This window comes from Thalassophryne amazonica, chromosome 13 (assembly GCF_902500255.1).
Source record: "Thalassophryne amazonica chromosome 13, fThaAma1.1, whole genome shotgun sequence".
In the NCBI taxonomy this organism is placed as follows: domain Eukaryota; kingdom Metazoa; phylum Chordata; class Actinopteri; order Batrachoidiformes; family Batrachoididae; genus Thalassophryne; species Thalassophryne amazonica.
Genome location: NC_047115.1, coordinates 11582579 through 11605545, shown reverse-complemented (window position 1 = coordinate 11605545; position 22967 = coordinate 11582579). Strand labels below are relative to the sequence as shown.

Genomic DNA, 22967 nt, shown 5'->3' with positions numbered 1-22967 from the left:
GAACCTCTAGAATCTACACATCTTGTAAGTGATAACTATCCTCAGCAAACTTTTTTTGGACCCATTTTGAAGTAGACAGTGTTTATCTCTTGATCAAACTTGGGCTTCAACTTAAATTCACGTCAAAGTTCATTAACGTTGAACTTGACCAGGAACATAATATGTAAATTAGTCAAGGAAATATTTTGCTTCCACGGCCAAATCCGCTGATGAGTGAATGCATCATGAGGAGATTAAAGGCAATTTTGCTGCCAAAATGTTGTGACCGGCTCTCTAACACTGCAACAAAATCCTTTCAGTAAGGTCAACGTATTCCAATAATCCACCGTTCTTTGGATCTGTTGCAAAGACAAAACAATGTTTGGACATAACGATCCTGCTGAAAGACACAATCCAGAAAAACAAAAAAAGAAGTTTTATACAATTATCAGACTGTAATAGTAAGACTCTTCGGCTGCTCCCTTGTTTTTCACTTCAGGGCTGCCACAGCAGATCTGAGGTGGATCTGTATGTTGAATTGGCACGAGTTCTATGCCAGATGCTCTTCCTGATGCAACTGTACATTACATGGAGAAATATTGCAGGGGTGAGGTTCTGAACCGGAAACGTTCCACCTCCACTGCCTCTGATTACCCAACTGTATTAAATGGTAAAAAAAAAGTTTGAGTGGACATACCAGGTAGAAGACCTCATGGTCTAAAATAGGTCAGGTCAGGTCTGGGATTGTGGTGCTGCACCTCAGAGAACTGCTTCACCAACCGCTTCTGTTCATCATGCAAGCATGAAGTCAAAAGCAAAACTGATTGCTGCCGTAACGACCATCCAGAAGAGTATAATCCCTCCTCAGAGGAGTACTAACTGCTGTACGGTGTCTTAAACTCTGATAAAAATCACCCATACAGTCATTTGTCTTTTGGAAGCAGTGCTATTGTCTGAATGAGGCCTAATATTCTCCTGACGACTCGGCAGTAGTACCACAAGCTATTCAGGCTTTACATTTATTTCACTCACCACCAATTACAGCCCTGCAAGTACTGACTGGCCCCTAATTCAACCAGGTTTGGCTGCCCTGACGTATTGGTGGACCTCTTTGGACAATGCTTTTGATTCGGAGACATCGTTTAACGATCGTCCAGCTTCGTTTAGTAGCTAGTGTTTCCTCAGAATTTTCAAACTGTTAAAAAATGTGAACGAATCCCAGTGACAACCGCAATTCGTCCATATTCCATTTTGCTTTCTGTTTTTGTTTTCTGATGGTTCCTCATTGTTTGCGTAGTTCCCCTACCGTCAGCATTCCATTTGATAGTCGTCCAACTTTGTCCAACCTCCCAAGTCCGACATCTTGCATGAACACTGACAATATCTGAACGGATCAATAACTAAAGATCCGATGAGCTGAACGTGACTTGTCCATGTGTGGGATGAAAAGCAACATTTTCATACAAAAACACTGGATCAATTACTTTAACTATTTCCGCACGTTGCAGCCATCTCTTGCTGCAATGTGCGTGTGCACATGCACATTGTTGTAGCGAAGACAAACCTGTTGTCAAGACAACCAGATCTCGCAGCCAGATATTGCAATGTGCGAAACTACCTCATGCTCACAAACTTCACTTGCTATTTTTGTCCAAACATGCATCAGTCTACGCAAAACAGACCAAGACAGAAAGGAAACCAACAAAAGAGTGATCAAGTGAATCGTGAATAGCAATGGCCAAAAAAGAAACTATGGAACTGTGTAGACTACTCCACCAACGATAACCAGCCAAATTAACAAGTAGACTGAAGCTCCACTTCTGAAATATTGTCATTGGGAAGTGAATTTGTGTGATGATGAAACAAAGCCGCGGCACAGCCATCATGTAATGCAGAGTTTAGAAGTTGACTATGAGGCAAGGAAAGCTTTTTCCCCAAGAACAGAAAACTTCTAAAACCTCTCATGTGAAAAGGGAAAGTTGCTTGAGAAAATGTTTATCTTGAAACGTCAACATTGCCAAACTTTAACCAGCTGAAGTGAGATTATTAACTTAAGCAGGTATTAAATAACGGACTGAGTGGATCCAGTAATGACAGTTTGATCAACAGTCGTGTTGAGATGCGCCAACAAACCAATGTGTTGTTTCATGTTGGAAAATCATATTAATTGTTGCAGGACACAGACCTGAACACCTGCCAAGATGGATTCCACTTCATTAAGATGATGATGTTGGTGGTGGTGGTGGTGGCAGTCCCCCCCCCCAACTTCCATTTCCTTACAGCGTTTCTGCCTGGTTCCACTTCTCCTGCCTGTATTTTTTGCTCAGCTGAACATGACTTCTTTTTCTGTCTCTCTAGTCCTTCCTTCCACACTTGTCACAATCAGGCTAGTTCAGTGTGTCCAGGATCCCCTTGGTTCCTGTCCAGTCTTGTCTGTCTGATTAGGAAGTGGGGCTGGATAGCTGTTGGGTCCTTGTCATGGCTCTTGTTTTGGACACGTTCTTTCTGCTCGTGCACTCGCTCAGTGATTACGAATCACACACCTGACCTGCATCCCCGAATTATGGACTCTGCTGAAAATATGCACCATTGTGCCAGAGTTGCTGCCAGACTGTCATGCTTGTTGTTTCAGCCGGAACTTCCACAGCCTCTCTGATTGTGTCGTCACACGTATCATTTGGACCGCTGCCAGGCATTCCAGTGTTGATTTTTTTTTCTTTTTTTAGCTTTAGTTTAGTTGTTCATGCTGTTATTCTCTATATAAATATCTGTGTCCGGCGTATGAAATTCAATCCAAAGCTGTTATTTCATCCGTGTCTGGGATCAATTATGTGCACGGGCATAAAACTATTATGGAGAAATTATAGAGTGTCATTTTAGCAGTGCAAGTGTTTTGATCATTATTTGAACACTAACTCAAAAATAAGGCACATGTCCCACTTGTAATCCAGCTTTGGATCGTTGCTGCTAATGATTCCTGCTCGCGGTGCGTGAATGAAAACCTCTGCATTCCTCCTGTGAATATTAAGGAAACCAGCCTCTGCTAAATAAAGACAGAGGGCTCCATCTTACACTTGCTGCAAAAGTCATTTGATCGCTTCCCACTGACACACGTGCAATGGCACTCATCTGTGCACTTATTGACGTGTTGGTCTTAGAAGAAGGTATCGTTTGGTGCATTGTTTTCATGAGACAGCATAACACGACTGCACCACAGACCATCAAAAACCTGAACTATTGTTGAGCGCATAGGTTTTTTTGTGGTGTTTATATGGCACAATATACAAGCACAACCTCTACTTGTGCACATTAGAAGGCAGTTTATGACATTAACCTATAACAAAACTGAATTGAAAACAAAAATAAAAATAGAAAAACTAATGGAAACATTTGACATCTCCAGATGTTCCCATTTTTTTTATACAGTTTGGAGTATAAGTCACACCTGTCAAAAAATGCCTCATTAAGAGTTACAAAAACAAAAAAACTTTAAGTTGCACCTCAGTATAAGTCAGATTTATTATTTTTTATAATTATTAGTATTTAATTTCACAAGAAACACTTTGGTTAGTTGTAGACTAAAAATAATGCACAGAGATTCCAAAGCTTATTTAATGTGTTTTGACCCTTTCTGGATAAGGAACAGAGTCACATGGAGATGAAAAGGTAGACGACATTTACTGCAGAAAATACGGTACTCCTCTGGTTCACAAATGAGGAGCATCAACTCTGCAGGGTCCAGGTGCAGTGGTTTTCTGTCTTTACCTGATCACATGGAAGGTTATGGGGATGTTGCAAGAACAAGGTGCTCCACTGCTTCACCTCAGGGAGCATTGGTGGGGAGTCCTCTAAAGGATCTGTTTGAGCATACTGACACTCACTGCACAGATCTGTTTCCTCACAGGAAAGTGTTTTATTTGAGTCCGGCATCTAAATTACAATGTCCCATTTTCAAAGCAATAGTCGGGTTTCAGTTACTCTTCAAATTGCGCAATTTGATTGAAGTAGTGAATTGAAAATGATCTTGAATATGTATTTTGGGAGAAAAAACGATATTGCAAAAAAAAAAAACCTTTTTTTTTTTTTTTTTTTTTTTTTTTACAATCGCAAGAGGTGGTTTTTCAGGCAATTCAATAAAAGAATATATATATATATATATATATATATATATATATATATATATATATATATATATATTTTTTTTTTTTTTTTTTTTTTTTTAAACTGCAATGGATACAATTTTGTCAGTGATTAAAGGTCACATGATGTGCAGAAACAGTCATGTGTCCTTCTAAAATCCCTGATACCATGTGTGCATATGGGCAGAGTATGAGATCTTGTTAAACCTGAAATGACAATGTGACAGCAGTACTGGCTTAGAAACAATGAATTGCCAGTATTTATTGCCAGAGGGACTTAGATATGTTACCATGACTTTTGGGGTGGAATCACAATTACTGTGAGATGACAAAACCCAGCTGTAGCATTCAGTTAGTCAGTTCAAATGCTATCATTTTACAGTTGTTTATTTTTTTGTTTCTATTCTGAAAATATTGCTAAATGTTTGCACAATTCACTAATGGAAATGCTGCTAATGAAGGACTACAGTTCATGTTATACCCCAAAACACACCCAAGACTCAACACAACCATGCTGCACAATGAGCCTTACTGCATGCTCAGATTATGTGCTGTGCAAACAGAGAACGGGAGTAGGACACGCCCCCAAATGCAGTTAAATGTGCTTTGTAGATGGTGCAGATAGGGCCCAGAGGCTATTTGTCTCCTGACTGAAAAGTCCTCCACATAACACCGACATTCAGACGTGACTGACATTGTGTCAGGCAGCAGGCAGAGCGGCTGTGTTGCCCGATGTCACTCACATAGTGTCATTAGGCGCCTTGACAAGCCACTAAACCAAAGCCGTGTGTGTGTGTGTGTGTGTGTGTGTGTGTGTGTGTGTGTGATGTCATTTGCATGCAGGTCACGATGATCTCATATTCTCATTAATTCAAAAAGCAGTGCATGCAGGCACATGTGTGCACACACACACACACACACACACACACACACTCCGGGCTCCACACAGGCCACCACATTCTAATCACTGCACCCCTGTCCCTTCAATCTCTCTCTCACTCTCTTCATCTTTCATTCTCGCACTGCCACTCTCCATCTCTTCCTCCCCTCTCCATTTTTATCCATCTGCTCCTGCTCTTTCTTCACTCCCCCCCATCCCAATCACCCAGTCTCCTCCATGCCCCTCCCACTCCTGTCTGTCTGGGGTAAAAACTCAGAGCAGATGATTCAGGACACTTTGACATGTGGACACCTCGCTGTGACACCCCACCATTATGTAACCATTACAGCGACACCGTTTTACGCAGCGAGTGCACCGGCACCCCTCTGACTTCGTTATGTCCTCATTATGATGACCCGTGGTGTAATAATGTTATGATGTCGGCTCGTTAAGAATCTTGTTGAACCTCAGATTATGACGGCAGGTGATTTGATTGTCTGTTAAAGGTTTAATCCTAACCACGTCCATTTCTCTCCAAGAGTCACCAGAGACTAACCTGTACAGCCAACGCTTCCATTTATTATGAAAGCCTCACATGATCTTTATCAGCTTTCAGACTGCACTTGTTCCTTGTTCAACTTTACAGATAAAGTTGTAAAATATTTGCATTATGTCATATTATAACTTGACTCTCTCTCTCTGTCTTTGTTCTATCAGCAGATTTCCACAACACTTTGCATGTGGAGCTTACCCAAATGTGTTAATTTTGGCAAATGTCAAGTTCACTGGGGTCAAAGGTCAACCTTTAGCTCTATTTTCCAGACTCTTGTATTGGCCATTCAAGGTCGAAATTGTCAAAAGTTAACAATTTAAGGTCACTGGTGTTCTAGGTCAACATATAGATGCATTTGGAATTGCAAAGGTGAAGTCATATATGGCTAAGGTCAAAGCGCTAAGTTAAATGTCAAGGCCATGTCTGTCTGTCTGTTTATTGCCCTTTTTTTCCCAGTTCATTTGTACGATTTCTACCAAACATGGTATGTGGATGAAGATCAACTGTAGATCTGCCCTTAAAGGCTTCAATTTAGCAAAGGTCTAACCTGGCACCCATTTGTTGGTGAAATGTACTAGAAAGGTCAGCTAAAGGTCAGCCAGTTGGGTGAAGGTCAATGGCATTACTGTCAATGTCAGTGGCTTCAGATCAAAGACGCCATACTCATGCTTCATTGGAAACTTAAATGGGTGGGCCAAACTCACGTGCAGATATACTGAGGCATGTAAGGGTCTAAACCCTGAATGTAAGACTATCCCTATTTTTACGCCCCCGCTCAAGTAAGTTATGTCCGCACTCAAGTTGGGCGCACATAGACATCTGACTGAAAACTTTACATTCCCACACAATAATGCAATAACAATAATAAGAATATCTTGTCTGATTGAATCTTTTTGAAGATGGGGGTCTTCTGACATCCAACATGGCCACCATGGATACTATCTTGATTTTGGTTGAGTTTGGCAATAATAAAGGAAAGCCTTGCCTGATTGGAAGCAGTTCTTGTTAGTCAGTTTGGATAGGCCAGAGAAAGTGTTGTGTGTTGTCCTAGTACCTGCTCCCCGCTCTCTCTCTCTCTCTCTCTCTCTCTCTCTCTCTCTTTCCAGGTGGCAGTCCTTGTGGAGCAGAAACTCAGTGTTCACTACCTGGTAACCTGGACACTCTATTTTTGTGTAGAGCCTTTCTGTCTGCGTTCCGTTGCAGTGTTTTTGACTCGCTGGTTTGCAAACTGCATTTTTCCAGCCATCTGTTCAGTTTTTGTTACTGAGTGACTGTGAGCTGTCGTGATCAGCTGTTCACATGCCTCACTCATACTGTCTCTCCTCCTCTGCAGTAACACCACTCTCCGTCAGCTCCACAGGGGGTCACCTGGACCTCGGACTACCACCACCTCCTCTCCCTGGATCTCCACCTGCACACCCGGTCTCATCGGGCTGTGGCTTCCTGTTTCCACCGCAACGCAGGCTGGGTCTCCACTCTCCAGACGTCCATATCAGTACACACTATTTCTGCAGCATTTGACCTTGTACTCACTCCTGTACAATAAATCTGGTTTCCTTCATCCATTCAGCCTTCCTGCTTTGGAGTCCAATCCTTGTTTTTGGGTCACAACCATAACAGAAAGGATGATTTTCAAAACAGGGCTCATCTATCATCCAGTATGGCTACTATGGAGGACAACTTGATTTTAATTTCCATGCAATAACTAATGAGTACATTGTTTGATTGAAACCATTTCTTGATTGAGATAGGCTTGAATAAGGCTCCCTTCAAAAATGGGGCTTGTCTGTCATCCAATATGGCCCCTACAGATGCCATCTTAATTTTTGTTTCTGCACAGTAACTCAGGAACACCTTGTCTGATTGAAACCATTGGGTTCATTTTGGAAAAGGTCAAGCTCAATGGGGTCAAAGGCCAACTTTTAGTCCTATTTTCCCCACTCCCAAATTGGCCAATTGAGGTCAAAATTGTCAAACAAGGTGTTGAATTGAGATAGCCTAGATTACGTTTCCTTTCCAAAATAGGACTTATCTGTCCTCCAGTATGTCTGCTACAGGTACCATCTTGATTGTTGCTTCTGTGCAATAACTAAAGAAAGAACTGTTGGATTGAAACCATTTGTTGGTGGTGTATTGGGGGAAGCTTGAGGACGTATCCTTTTGAAAGTAGGGAACAATACACTACATTTCAGTTGTAAATCAGCAGTCTTTCACTATACAAATAGTCTCTACACTAACATCTTTACATCACCCATCGTTTGCTATAGAAATCATTTCGACACTTCATTATCACCTCAACAGTAAAACCATACACAACTTCATATACTAGCGGGGCCATATGTCCTGCTTTCTGTTGCTCTGCTTTTCAGATGCTTTTCCAAGAAAAAAATATTTTTTATTAATTTCTTCCACCTGCAGATTGTAACCGCACAATGTAACAGTGGTATTAACGCCCAACTGGGGGCACTTCCTCAGATATGAAGGCACATCCCTATAAATGCTTTTATTAAGAACGGAGAGCAGTGACTGCAGAAGTTAAGTGTGCAGACGTACCACATGCTGTCCCGCACATACCGGGACACAGCTGAGCCAATCGCAGCTACAACCATGTCTTTATCAAATCCTATTTGCAACCAGAACGTTTCGAATCACACGGTAGCAGGGACAGCAGCGGTGACTCCTGTGGACTCATAAGCCTGTAATGAGCTCCTATGGAAACTCACAGCCTGTGAAATGAGGCAGAATTATAGAGGATTATCCAGAAAGTAACCATATTCAGACCTATTGTCACAACATCTGTCCCCTCGCCTCCTTTGTCCTTCTTTAATTTCCTCTCCTCTTCAACGTCTTCGTCCCTCTCAGTCTGTGATGACCAATTTCTAAACCTGTCATCTTCTCCGTCTCGTCTCGCCTTCATTTCCTTCCACCTCTCTTTTCTTCTGCACTCATAATGTCTCTGATAAAGCCTGTCAGATTAATTAATGTGATTAACTGTCCGTGTCCTCGCTGATAACAGACCTTCAGCACGCAGGCGGAGGACATGGCTGACGAGCTGGTTGCTAGTCCAGATGGCTGGAAAAGTGAGAATTGGAGAACATGCTCACTTTCTAAGTTTTTGGATGGTTTTCTTGTTATTCGGTGCTTTGGCCATCCTGGTAATCTTGTGCATGAAATTAACCTGCAGGGACGCAGACGGAGAAGATGAGCCTGGCGTCCCTGACAGGTGACAGCTCTCAGACACAGGTGGTGCTCTGCACAGATTCATGACAGTGCAGTTGGGGTAACATCTGATCAGGCTTCACTGAAACAAGGCTTAGATCTGAAAAGATCATCGACCATCCCACTTCTCTGAGCCAGCTCAGGGTTTCACGCTCCATTAACCCTCAGGCTACATAAGGCTGGTTCATTTTAACATGCTGCTGCACCGTCACGCAGAAAGCAGTGATGGTTCCAAGTTTGTAGATTCAGTAATAGACCCCAAAGCTAAGTGGTGAGTTGTGAAAGAGGAACAGATTTGCCATGGACCAGCTCCGAGGCTGGAGTACGGACAACCGCAGGCGAGGCGTGTGAAAAGCACTGCAGGGTCCAAATCCAGCTCGCAGAGCATGGTGGCGTGGAGAGCTTGAGCCAGGTGTCCATACATGACAAGTGTGTGTGTGTGCGTGTGTGGGCAGCCGAGTATCAGACAAACAGAGCGCCTGACTGTCAAAACCAAGTTTTCAGTGCAGAACTCGCCATCAGTCAGTGAATGTGCGAGTGAATAATGCAAACTGCGACATAAAAGTCAGCAAGCAGGAGAAGTGTCAAAATACGGCTTTAGCAGTCAGAAAATGATTCAGTCCATCCTCAGAATAATAGGTATTTTTATCACATTGTTGTACTTCTGTTTCTGACACATTTCACAAAAGATGATAACAAAACGTGAACTCCCAGCAATCCTGATGCACCACCTCCACCAACTGCAGACCTTCAAGTCACTGTCTGCTCTCATCATCTGAATTTGATCAAAAATTAATAATTTAATTTAATTTCTCTTTTTTTCATTTTAGTATTTTTAAACTAATACAGCTGTCAGTATCTTGTTCAGGAGGCCCAAAATGTATCAACAGCCTGATAAAGAAATTCCCCATAAACTAGAAAGTTAATTGAGGTTGGAATAAAAAAAACCCCACAAACCGTTCTTACTCCAGTAACAGTTTGACACTGGACCCCAGTGCAGAAAACAACAATGTAAGGCAAGCAAAAACAGGCTTATTGTCTGTTAAAACCTCAGATCAGAATTAGCTAATAAGGGGTTTGGTCTAGACTAAAGTAGCTCAGATACAGGGGTGATCAGTCCAACAGGTAACAGCTGTTGCTCCATGTTTCTGGATTTTGTTTGCCATTTTGGATTTTGGATCCCTCAGAAAGTGTTGTGTGTTGGGGGGGCGGGGTTGGATATTGTGTTGGTGTTTGTGTGTTTGTTTTCCTTTCCAGGTGGTTTGGGACTGTTCTCTGGGTAAATTGTGCTGCGGAAGAGTCTCTCACCTCTGATACAAGGATTTGCTGCACCTGTGGCATTCACGTGCAGCGCTTACTCAGGACAGTCTGCTGCATCTGTGGCATTCACGTGCAGCGCTTACTCAGGACAATCTGCTGCACCTGTGGCATTCACGTGCAGCGCTTACTCAGGACAATCTGCTGCACCTGTGGCATTCACGTGCAGAGTAAGGACTTTCAGCTGGTGTCAATAGAGAAATGAGGAGCTGCATTTAAGCCAGCGGTGATGAGTGCTGGCTGCCGGAGAATTCAACTTTTCACAGCTCAAAACAACGTTGTGTCGACCATTTGGGGACGCTGAGGGTCGCTCCAGAGCCTGACCGTACGTCTGTGAAGGAGGACGAGGGTGAGAGGCAAATGCTGTCAGCACACATCAGAGGTGACTTTCTTTGAATGTTTATCTATGAAAATAATATGGCAATTGTGCGTAGCTAAATTTAAATACTAAAAGTCAGTGTCTTGTTTGCTCCTCGCGGCGGTGGCGTGCGGAGTGATAATCCTCCACCGGCTGCGAGCAGCTGTTCTTTTAAATAACGCTGAGATCAAACTGAACGTGTTGCTGATAAGTAAGCCTCTAATAGTTTTCTGATATTTATATTGAAGGATATCACCTTTGTTTCCTCCTCACAGAGTATAGTCTGGGAAAGGCCACCTGGGGGGGGGGTGTCAGCGGAGATCCTGAGTCCTGAACGTTCGGGCTCCGGTCAGTCCAGGCGCAGAGAGAGCGCGCCGTCTGTTTAGCCACCACCAGATGTATTTTATTTTGATGTTTATGTACAGCATGACATGGTGATCAATAAACGTGTTTCTTTGGAACTGCTTCTAGTTATTTTAGGGTGGGTTCAGTCGGGCCTTGGATCGCCCTTTTAACTTGCGCCCCCACATAATAGAAAGACCTCTATTCACATGTCAGCATCAGAAAAACCATCACAGCAGTCATTATACCACAATTTCTGTTATCTGCAGTGACAGACTGCAGGTGATGTGAAATGTGAGAATTTTCAAAGTGAACAACACTGACAATAATATACTTAATTGAAAGACACAACAGAGTTTTAGCATCTTGCACGGCATAAAACAGGAAACTCTGGCCCTGATGGCAGTTTAACAAGTAAATTTTTTTGTGAGGTTATGCATTATTTCTTTTCTGATATATCGAATTATTCAAGCTTACCTGCTTAAAACCAGGCACCTCTCTGCACTTAAATAGTGCATCTCTTGCTGTCTGATTTTAATAAAGATATAACAACATCCAGCTTGTCCTTGGCCCTGAGGTAAGGAGCAAATGCTGAATATTTGTAACTGCCACAATGTACAGCTGCCACACTCAGAGCCAGAAGTAGTGGAATTGGAACATGGGCATACTAACGCGAGACAGCAGGATGATCTTAAACAATGTGGTGATGAGGGAACACTTTAACAGCAATTACAAAGATACGTAAACAATTAAACGCAGATATGCGTGAATCCATGAACTGGGAAGACCGTAAACAGGATGTAAAGTTACACGAAGCAAACATAGAAGAAATGTCAACTGACAGCAACTGACAATTAGCCAGATAGTACAGAGAGTAATAGTAGAGACAGAATAATGCAGAGACCAAACCAAACCACCAAAGTTGTGACCTAAGTGTCAGAGCAGTTCTAGTCTATACTACTTTGAAAACTGTGTTGCACTGCAAAAACATAAAAACCTGAATAAGTATAATTACCAGTCAAAATATCTAATTAACCCCTTAACGCCCGAATTTATATAGCTGTATATAAAAAAATGTTTTGTGTGTGTTTTTGCCTTTAAGTAGATGGTAAATAATGTTGAGATTATTAATTTCACTTTTGCACAAAAACTAGATAGTAATATTGGGTATTCTGGTAATGACTTTATGTTATAATAATAATGATGGTATGTTGCAAATTTGCGACAACGGGCATACAGGTCAATTTGATAAGTTGCATATTTGAGTCAGAGATTGTAGCATATATGCGACGATGGGCGTTAAGGGGTTAAATTGAATAAAACAAGTTAAACAATTAAGTAAAATTTTACAAAGATGTAAAGACTTGTCTTCTGATAATACATGTTAAAATTCATCATATCTGAAATGAAAGAAGTTTTTTTCATTACAACATAAGACTGTTATGCTGCTGTTATTTGTAAAGATGTAATACTTTCTATTTCCTAATTAGTAAATTTAAAAAAATTAAAAGCTAGCCTCCTCAACTAATTTTCAGGCATTATTTCGATCTATAATTACTATTTGTTGGACTCTGTTATCTTTAAACAACTTTTTACATGCTAAAGCACATTGTTTTGTTGTTGTTTTTTTAAACTGCCAATGGAACAAGTGAAAATTCACTTAAGAATTCCTGTGTTTTTGCAATGTGGAGCCTGGAATAACAGAGTCTCTCATTAAAGTCAACATATTCATTCATTCATTTTTTTTTACCCATTTATTCCAATTAAGGTTCATGGGGGTTGCCACTCTATCGTAGGCCGAGAATAATAACGGCTGCAAAAAAAGTTAAAAGTCTATTCTTGATTAAAATGGACTTTCTTCATATTCCATACTTTAGCATTTCCCATAATCCCCTTGGCAACCCCATGCACTTCCCAGAATACACCATGGTGTCAGCAGAATTCCAGCATCTCACAGCGCATGTAAACAGTCACTAACGAGGACGTGGATGGCATTGATCCAGCGAGTTCATGGGTGATTATGATGATGACACGTTCTCCCAAGTTGAGAGGGCTATCTAGAGGAGCTGTAGCACCTGTGATGATCTTCTGCCGTGCCCTGATGTTGTCTTGATGTCCACACTTCACGAAGTTTCACGAAGAAAACCCTGTCATACACTGTGCCCTGAACCGGAACTCTGCTGAAACTGACCTCTCGTGTGAGTCACGGCCCGCACGAGATTAACAACTGTGACACATCAAATGAGACAAGGTTAATCATTTCTATTTATATCTGACAGACTGTAGTTTGGGCATCAATTAACAATGGGTCCCAAAAGTGTAGGGTGGAGAGATGTGAAGATGGAAACGTCGAGAAGGTCTTTTACAAAACGGATCCAATAAGTCGCTCCTTTTTCTGATTACGGATCGCCATTTGGTCAAAACTCACATATGTTCATTGACCATTTTCCATGAAATGAAAAACAGGGAAAAGCTGCAGATACACATACCAGAGAAACTGGAACAAACATTATTAAAAGTGACATTCACAAAACAGTTGATTGCATTTGCCAATCACAAAGTGATTAATTGTTCCATCTGAATTAGGAGAGACTTTTTGTTTTACCTCCCTAATTTCAGTGAATTGGGTCTCAAGTGTCCTACTTGGGAATTCGCTGCCGACTTGATTTGCATAAGTAGTCTTAATAAATCAGGCAGTGAACTGGAGAAAGCTGCTGGTTGGGTTTTTGCGCTCTGGAGTAATTAACATGCTTCTTAAATATGGGGCTGAGTGATTTGTTGAATGTTAAAACCACCTTTTAACTGTTGTGTTCTCATTTCTGGCCATGAATGTGCAGATCACTGGTTTACACATTGGAGCGTGACATCAGTGATGGATGAAACCGTGGAAGGCTGAGTGACTGTGTGACTGCTAAAACCCAGTTTTCAGTGCAGAACACATATATAACGTATGCGGGTGACGGCGATCAGACATGCTGCATTCACTCAGGAGGACCCAGCTCATTTAGCACCCGAATAGCATGACCCACATGAAATTGTATTATTTTTATCTTCCACATATCTCACAGATTATTTTATTTGAATCCAGAATGTACTTGTTTCTGAGTGGATGGCCAATATCTTCAAAGGTCCAAAATCTCCTTTCAGATCATATTAAATAAGCATTCCAGATGACTGCAGTGCCTCATGGAGACCAGCTAATTTGTCACCTTTGCTTGATGTCATCGTGTGATGTTTTAGATGCCAGCAGGAGAGTGTGCAGACAGCTGCCTTTAATCGCTTATGCACTTTCTGAAATATGCTCATTAATATATTTTAGACACTGACCTCTGATTTGACCATGACCTTTGACCTATGAGCCTGAGATAACATGCACTGTGAGATGACCGTTCACTGAGTTCATCCACCAAGTTTTATTGAAATTTCTCTTTGCATTTCGAAGATGTTGCCATGGACAGTAGACATTGACCTCTAAGTTGACCATGACCTTTGGCCGATGAGCTTGACATGGCCTGCACTGGTAGAAGACAGTGCACTGACTTTATCCTCCAAGTCTTAATGAAATTGTTCCTTGCATTTTGAAGCCATTTTATTGCCTGTTGACCATTTGATCTATGACCTTGACATGTCTTGTGTTGCAAGAGGACAATCCACTTGGTTCAACCTCCAAGTTTGATTGGACCACTGTGTTTATCCAACAAGTTTGACTAAATTTGTTCTGCGCAGAGAAGCTATTTTGAAGATATCCCCGGGGACAGTAGACAGTGACCTCTGAATTAACCTTGACCTTTGACTTTGACATTGAATCAAAGGAACTGGTATTGAGCTTTCAGAATAAAGATGGAATTGCACTTGAATTTTGGAGGAATAAAAAGTAACTGGATCAGAATACCTACTGGATATCAAAAGCTGAAGGTTTTAATGGGCAGTTCAAGCAGAACATTCTTCTCAACTGGAGACCTGCTGAAATGCTGCTGTGACTAGGACTAAGATTCAAACTTTGGGAACAATGAAACAGAACTCGTCACTAATTTCGTAGAAGTTGTTTCTTTATTTTCTTATACTTTTTCAAATGTTTAACTGATATCCAAGCAAAACTGTTCAAACTAAGGTGCAAACGGCTGCAGTTCACACGGCTCGACGATGACTGAGGGGTGTGTGAGGGGCGGCGGCGCCGAGACACCCGAGTTCCTGTTTGTCTGTCTGCTGGGAGGCCGCGCGTGCCTCTGCAGCCTTTTAACAAAAGTCTACAAAGACCCCCAAAGCTTTTTAGCATGCAAATAAAAGGGCAGAAAACCTGACACGTGTGGGTTTCTTTTTTTTGTTGCTTTTTAACTTGAACGTGGGAGTGATGTCAGTCAGCTGGTAGCGTGCGGCTTGTTGAGAAAGAGCAAAGGAGCGTGGGTGACAGCTCCCTCTGTCTCACTCCTTCACTCTTCCTGTGTGTCACTTTCCCCTCCTCTCTCAATCTATTTCTCTGACTAAAGCGAGTGTCTGATGACTTTGTGACAGCAACACAAAAAGAACGTTTTTTGAAGTCAAAGTGTGGGGTGCCTGTCACCGTGGGGGGGAAGTGGCAGGGGGTGGGGGTGGGTCTTTGCCTGGAATGAGTCTATGTGCATTTCTGGGTTTGGATCCAACTTTATAAAAACATGGTGCACACCATGACTGACAGATTGTGGGCCGGGAGGAGGGTGAAAACGGAAGAGGACTTTTCAAAAATGAATATGTCTGATGACTTGATTGCCACAGCTGATTAAGACTAGAAAAGACATGAAAAGAGTTTATTGTCTTCACTTTGTCTTCAGCAGCATTTTGTCTGGACTAATTTTGGAGTTGTACAACCGCTGTGACTCAGACGGGTTTAAAAAAAGGAAAATAGCATCAATTCATGAGTACAAATTTACAATAGACAGAAAAGAGTGTAGACCAGGGTTCGATTCCAGGGGTCTCATTCATCAACCGTTCATCTGGACAGATTTGTGCTTAAAACATGCATAAAAACATTTAGATGTAAAGTGTGAAATTTACCAACTTGTACTTACACTAAGAAATGTGTGCATATGTACACACAGTTTGGACCGTGTGTACACCCAGCATCCAGTGGTCCAACAGGGAAAATGCAAATACAAAGCATGCAATCTCATCCACACACGCTCTTTATTTCCTCAAATTAATAAATACAAAATTCATAATTATGTCAAGTTAGAAACAGACGTGCAGCCTCACTAGTGTCAAAGCCTACAAAAGACATCTGTGTCAACTAAACAATCTCTGTCTGCTACTAGAAGGTGTGAAATAAATAGTTTCCCTCTTGCAATTTTATATTTAAAAATGGGCCCACATTATTTTTGCTGTTCAAATTTCATTACGAGAGACTTTTATCTTAAAATAGATAGCATCATGGTGACGAAAAGCATAAAGGATTCTGAGACAACTATAATGATAAATAATTTTCTGTTTATCCTGGTAATTGGAAAGTTTTGTGCCTGTTCTTTAGTTCAAGGTTCAAGCTTTTCAGTATCACCTACGGGTATGAAAAAGCCTCAGTACACCATGGCCTACACAATCTGTATGGTGGCCATCCCAGGGTGGGAGCTGTTGTCTTGTAGGGGTCATTGATGAATTATTAAACAAGGGCCAACATTGAAAAATGCTCCAATCATATTGAAAACTACACCACATTATTTGTCTGATCACAAAGATGCCAAAAGTCATAGTTTGGACTCTCTATGACTGATTGTTCTGGAGTTATGTGGTAAAAACAACACAAATGGTGACAACGGTCAATTTCAGTTTGTACAGGGGTCAAAAGTTCTTCCAATTTTAGTAAAAAGTGATGCAAAATATTGATTGAATCAATAGGATTTTCAAAAGGAATAGTTTGTACCACCTGGTGTGCTTCATTATGAAGTTATTGTTTGGAGGTCAAACATTCATCATGGTAGAAGTCAGGCACAAGGATGATCAGTCAGTCCAAGAGTCAACAGTCTTTCTTTGGGACACAGCAGAAGGATTGTCCAAAATTTAAGCAATAGGCCAGTATGCAGGGACTTACAATCAGTCCATTTTATTACCTCTACCAATAATTTGCATCACTTTTCACCAAAAATGAAGCACCTTCAACTTTTTGACTCCTGTGCAAACTTTGGCACCATTGTTGCTGTTTCTATCCCATAACTCCAGAACATTCAGTCACAGATAGTCCAAACTATACTTTTTTGGAATCCCCATGACCAGACAAATTATTTGGAATACTCTTAAATATGAATGGAGCTTGTTTAATTTTAACCACTGTTTAAACCCTCATTGACCCCTACCTGGGATGACCACTACACATTTTTTGTATGCCATCATGTAACTTAAGTTGTAACAATATGGTCAAAATTGGCTTTGGGCTCTCATGCATTATTAAAGCCATTGATGTCAATTCAGTTAATTAAATCTTCATTCCAAAACTGTATTTATGTTGACTCAGATTGTATCTGACTTTTTCTTTTTTCCAACTGGGACACTAACTGTGACAAATGTGCAAAAACAGATGGTGCCAAGAGAGGAGCCAAAACCACTTTCCGGTGCCTTACATCTGTTTGTACGTTCCGTTCAAATTCAAAAATGGTTATTTTCTTTCAAGAGTTCAAGCCATAGAACAGGGACACCGCTAATGGGAATTATGTTCCTTGCTCAAGGGCACTCATTAATCCAGCCCACCATCCATCGCTCCATGCAACCTGTCAGCCAGTGAGCCAAGGAGCCCTTGAACCAGCTTGTCATCTCACCATCCCTCCATCCATTTTGGCCCGAGCTCAAAAAGTAATTGAACTGCCCGTGTAAGAGGCCTAAATGGAACACACACACACACACAGACGCGTGTGGAGCCAGCAACAGGGATCTGCGGCACAGTGTTGGACCGAGAACCTTCCCCTCGTTCCAAGCAGACAATGTGTTTGTGTCCGTTTCAACATTCGGACGTTGTGTATTTGTGCATGTGGCTACGACTGGTGTCTTGCAGAAACAGATGTAATATCACAGAGAACATCTGTCTCTGGTGTGTGGACGGAGGGGAAGGATATGAGATGATCTCCACTTGGCAGGTTAGCGTGTGTGTGTCTGTCTGTGTTTGCGTGGCTGTCGCTGTGAGACGAGCTTTAATTGTTTCATAAATCTGCCGCTGCAAGACCGCACATGTACGTGCGCACATCAGACACTGTCAGCTGCTGCATGTCAGATAAGAATATTAAGAAACATCTGTATTTAAAGGTGGTCAGCTGGAACTGCTAGTTTGTTGGGATCAGATTTTTCACCACACTATTAAAATATTAACCGTACTGTTTATGTTTGTCCAACTTAAACTGCATGAAAATATTTTAAATTGTTCTCAGCTCGTTAAAAACGTTACATCTAGTCAGGTTTCTTATGTAATGATTCATGGATTAAAGGTTTTTGGAGATTTGCAAACTATAAATTTTTCAAAATTTCCAAATTTGGCAGCATTGGGAAATAGTCAGTTTCCTTGTGTACTTTCATTCAAGCTTATGGAGATTTGTTAAAGTGTACATTTTCTGAATGAAATATGAAATGAGGAATCCAAAAAAAAAAAAAAAACACTGTTTCCATTTGTTTTTTCAGGTTACTGGGGCTGCCATCTTGGATTTCAAAATTTGGTGACCTTTTGAAATAGTCCAGTCCCTTGCATAATTTTGTAATCAATACATTTTTCACAAGCATATGAAAGAAAAATCCCAAAAAACAATGTTTCCAATTGTTCAAAGGTTGTTATGGCTGCCATCTTCATTTCCAAAAGTACTGACTTTTGTAACTATTCAAGTTCCTTTGTGTAATTTTGTTAATGTTTAATGGTGATTTCATAAACTATACATTTTTCAAAAGTGGATAAAACAAGGAACCCAAAAAACAGTGTTTCCAATTTTTCAAAGGCTGTTAAGGTTTGTAAGTTAGAGTTGATCGAACTTACAAACTTAGACGTACGACAGCGTGTGCCAGCATTTTTAATACGGTCAGCATACACAGGCTAAATCGTCAAGGTGTGACAGGGCCTTTAAGTTCAAGCAACGTAATTCATTCAGGTTTTACCAACTGTAAGGCTTTTTTAAGTTGGTTCTTTTTCAGAGTAGTTTTCCTCTTCCCCTGCTGTCTCTGGACACGTTGTCCTCATCCTCTTCTCCTTCACCCAGCAGCAGCCCAATGTCTGCAGGCACCCTGTTGGGCAATGGCACCAGTGGCGATCATTGTTAACCCAGACCTTAACTGATGCGGTATGGAAATTTGATTTGTGCTCTGCATGGTTATTTTGGTTTGTTTTATGCCAGATGCTCTTCTTCACGCAACCCTACTTATTTATCTGGGTTTGGGACTGGCACTCAGGATGTACTGGCACACCCAATGTACATATACATTTTTAACATCCTTATGAAATGAGAAATTAAAAAAAAATAAATATTTCCAATTTTGCTTTTTGTATTTTTGCATTAAGTTTGTTATGAAGGTTATCTTGGATTTCTACACATGGAAACCTTAGGAATTTTGGAGGTAAAAGATACAGAGATATTAGTTACAAATGACTGAAGTGGATCCAGATCCAGCTATTTGTAATAATGTATTATAATAAATAAATAAACAAATCCATAAATAAATAAACAAATAAATGAATAAAAAGCAATCTCTATTCAATCCTTTGTGGAATTTATAATAAAGGTTATAAACTCTTGGACTAAGAATGATGCTGTTTTTTGTTAACTGCGTAAGGTAAGCATCATTCTTACCTTATCTTATATACCATAAGGTAAGATAAGGTAATGCTGTGTTTTGTTAACTGCAAACCACAAAGTTGACCCACAAATATCCAGATGTTAAGAAAGTGAAAACTTACTTTCTGACTCACCAATTTTGGAAATCCAAGAATGCGGCCATAACAGTCTAAAGTGAGCAGTGTTTTTGTTTTGTTTTTTATTCCTCATTTCATAAGCTTTCTAATCATGTGTAGTTTGCCAAATCTTCAACAAACACTAACAAAATTACACAGTGAACCTGAGTTATCACTACACATTCACTGTCACAAAGTATTTTGTTAAATTACAAATGTAGAAAAGAACAATGAAACATTTAAATCCACAGTGTTTATTATTTGAAATGTGTAGGATTTTTTGTTTGTTTATTTTTATTTATTTATTTATTTAATTCAGGTTTTATTATACTCACATTTCTCAAATTATGCGCTTATAACAGTGTGAATAATTCTTTACAATATGTGGTAAATTAAACAAAAATATCAAAACCTTTCCTCACCAGAGTATGTCACTTTTTCTTTTTTTGGCAACATACAATGTATTTCAAGCAAATGCAAGAGAAAAAAAAAAAACAGCCTAAAGATAAGAACTCTAGATTTCATTTTAACCTATGGGTTTTCCATTGATTCCATGTGCTTTGAGTACATATCTATCTCAGATCATACGCCTATTGTGTTCAGTGTAAAGTTATGTCACCCCTTGTTTACAACCATATCCTTGGGCCATTATTCCCGTCACATTAACTCTTGCACTGTAAAGAATTTCTCTGAGTCTTGAGAAAAAGTTGTGTTAACACAGCTGCTTTCCTTTCTCAATTCAGCAGAGATCCTGGAGCCATTTCAATCTGGCTTTAAGGCCCACCATAGCACTGAGACAGCCCTGTTAAAAGTAACAAACGACCTGCTGCTCACTCTCGACTCTGGTGACAATGCTATCCTTATCCTGTTGTATTTGAGTGCAGCATTTGACACTGTAGTAGACCACACAACTTTGTTGACCCGGCTTGAACAGTGGGTTGGGATTAAGGGTTCTGCATTAAAATGGTTCCACTCATACCTCCAGCAAAGAACCTTTTCTGTGTCTATAGGCCAGTATTCCTCACCCCCTGCCCCTGTGTCTTATGGGGTCCCTCAGGGGTCCATCCTGGGTCCTGTTCTTTTCTGTTTATATATGCTTCCATTGGGGAACATAATCAGGAAATTTAATATTTCATTCCACTTTTATGCCGACGATTCTCAGTTGTATCTTCCTCTCAAAGCTGGAAATTCTCTGCAGCCTGTCCTGGATTGCCTGAAAGAAATTAAAATCTGGATGGCCAATAACTTCCTCCAGTTAAATGAGGATAAAACTGAGGTCATAATCTTTGGCCCCCTAAAATCCATAACTCCATCTCCAGGAATGTTGGCTCCCTCACTCCATTTGTCAAAACCTGTGCAAGAAACATGGGTGTAATTCTAGACTCCCAACTCAACTTTGACAAACAAATCTCTTCTGTTGTTAAAACTAGTTTCTATCAATTAAGAATTATTGCAAAACTCAAATCTGTTCTGTGTTACAGTGACCTGGAAAAAGTTATCCATGCCTTTATAACTTCACGTCTAGACTACTGTAACTCCCTTTACTTTGGTCTCCCTCAAACACTGGTGTCACGGCTTCAAATGGTCCAAAATGCTGCTGATAGGTTGCTCACTAACAGGAAAAAACATGAACATATCTCACCTGTCCTAGCCACATTACACTGGCTTCCTTCCAATTTAAATTATTGTTAATGGTTTTAAAGCTCTTCATGGCCTGGCTCCTAACTACATAGCTACTGCCATTCATCCTGCTGTTGCTCCCAGGTCTCTGAGATCTTCCAGTAAAGGTCTCCTTCATGTCCCCCAAACTCGCCTCAAGTTAAAAGGGGACAGAGCTTTTGCAGTCGCTGGTCCCCGACTGTGGAACCATCTGCCTCCTGATATCAGAGATGCCCCATCAATTACTGTTTTTAAATTCAAGCTCAAGACACACCCTTTTACACTAGCATTCCCTACTAATTAATCGCTAGCTGGTTATGCCATGTTTTTGTCATGTTAATAACTGTTGTGTTTGTATCTTGCTTCTGATGTTGTAATCAGTTGTTTTGTTTCTTTGTATATTTCCTGCCTATTTACTTATTTATTTTTTAACTATATACAGCACTTTGGTCAGTGTAAACTGTGTTTAAATGTGCTTTAGAAATAAATTTTACTTACTTACTTACTAAAGAGCCTAGACTCTTTAGTTAGAGCTTTAGTCTAGGTTTTTGTCCCATTACAACACTTTTATAGTCATTTGAAAATCTTTAGCATTTCATTTAAAAACTATAACACAACTTTCTGGTACTTTAAAACCTCAGTTCTGTGTCTATTTCTTCTGCATTTATACACAAGCAAAGAGGTACTGTGTGGTGTTTATCAGCATCTCTGTGGGTTCCTGGAACTCACTTGGCTCCCTCTCTGGGAATACTGGAGATCCCTGGATGCTGTTCCCAGACACTTTGGAATTACCCTTCCTGCTTGGATGCACCTGGCAGCAGGTTTTATATGACATTTTAGCCTGTCTGCATGGGATCTCCTGGATGCTCAGGGGAGTCACTCCCAGACACACTGCAGGAGATTTGAGATCTCCGGAGAGAGACCTAAACATCAGGTGGCCCCTGCTGTCAGTACGACCTGTGACGCAGAGGTGCAGAGAGTGCAGCAGCATCCCCTGGTGGATGGTAAAAGACCTCTATGCCCACAACTTTAAAACTAAATGGAAAAAAAGTGTTTAATTTGTATTGGTGCTATTCGTGTTCTAAAGGTTCTAATGGTAGAGATGAAGGCATGGTTGACCAGCAATGAATTGATAAAGCTCAACAATATCAGTATAATTTAAAACAAAGTCATATAAAACGCCACATACGTGACAAAATGATAAAAATAAAATGCTTCATCCACTACACTATGGAACTGTTTTAAGTCTTAGATAGCAACCACCCAATCAGACAACTGGTTCAGACAATAGTGGAGCAGATAAAATCAGTTTTAAAGCAATATTGGTCAAATGCTGATACAAGAATCAAATTTTGCAACAAGGATTCCCAAGGTACAACTTACCAAGTCTGGTTGATTAGCCATTTGAAAATTAAAAATGGTGGTCATTTCACAAGATGGTCGCCAAAATGACCAATTTTTTGCATAGAAATACTCCTACTTGATTGACATGTGTAATATTTATGGCAAATTGTAAGTTATTCATCATAGTGGATCTTCTTTTTTTTTTACAGTATCTGTGAAATCCAGGATGGTGTGTAATTTCAAGATGGCCACCAAATCATTTTTCCTCATAAAAATGTCATTAATTATTTGAT

At 40.5% G+C, this 22967-nt stretch overlaps 1 long non-coding RNA gene across 1 annotated transcript; it reads right to left on the bottom strand.

The window, feature by feature from the left end:
* Positions 1-16401: 16401 nt before the first annotated feature.
* On the bottom strand, positions 16402-22071 carry LOC117523571. The gene is made up of 3 exons (XR_004564546.1): positions 22060-22071; positions 20495-20504; positions 16402-16604 (listed from the first exon to the last, which is right to left on the bottom strand). It is a non-coding gene; the product is annotated as an uncharacterized LOC117523571 (long non-coding RNA).
* Positions 22072-22967: the final 896 nt, after the last annotated feature.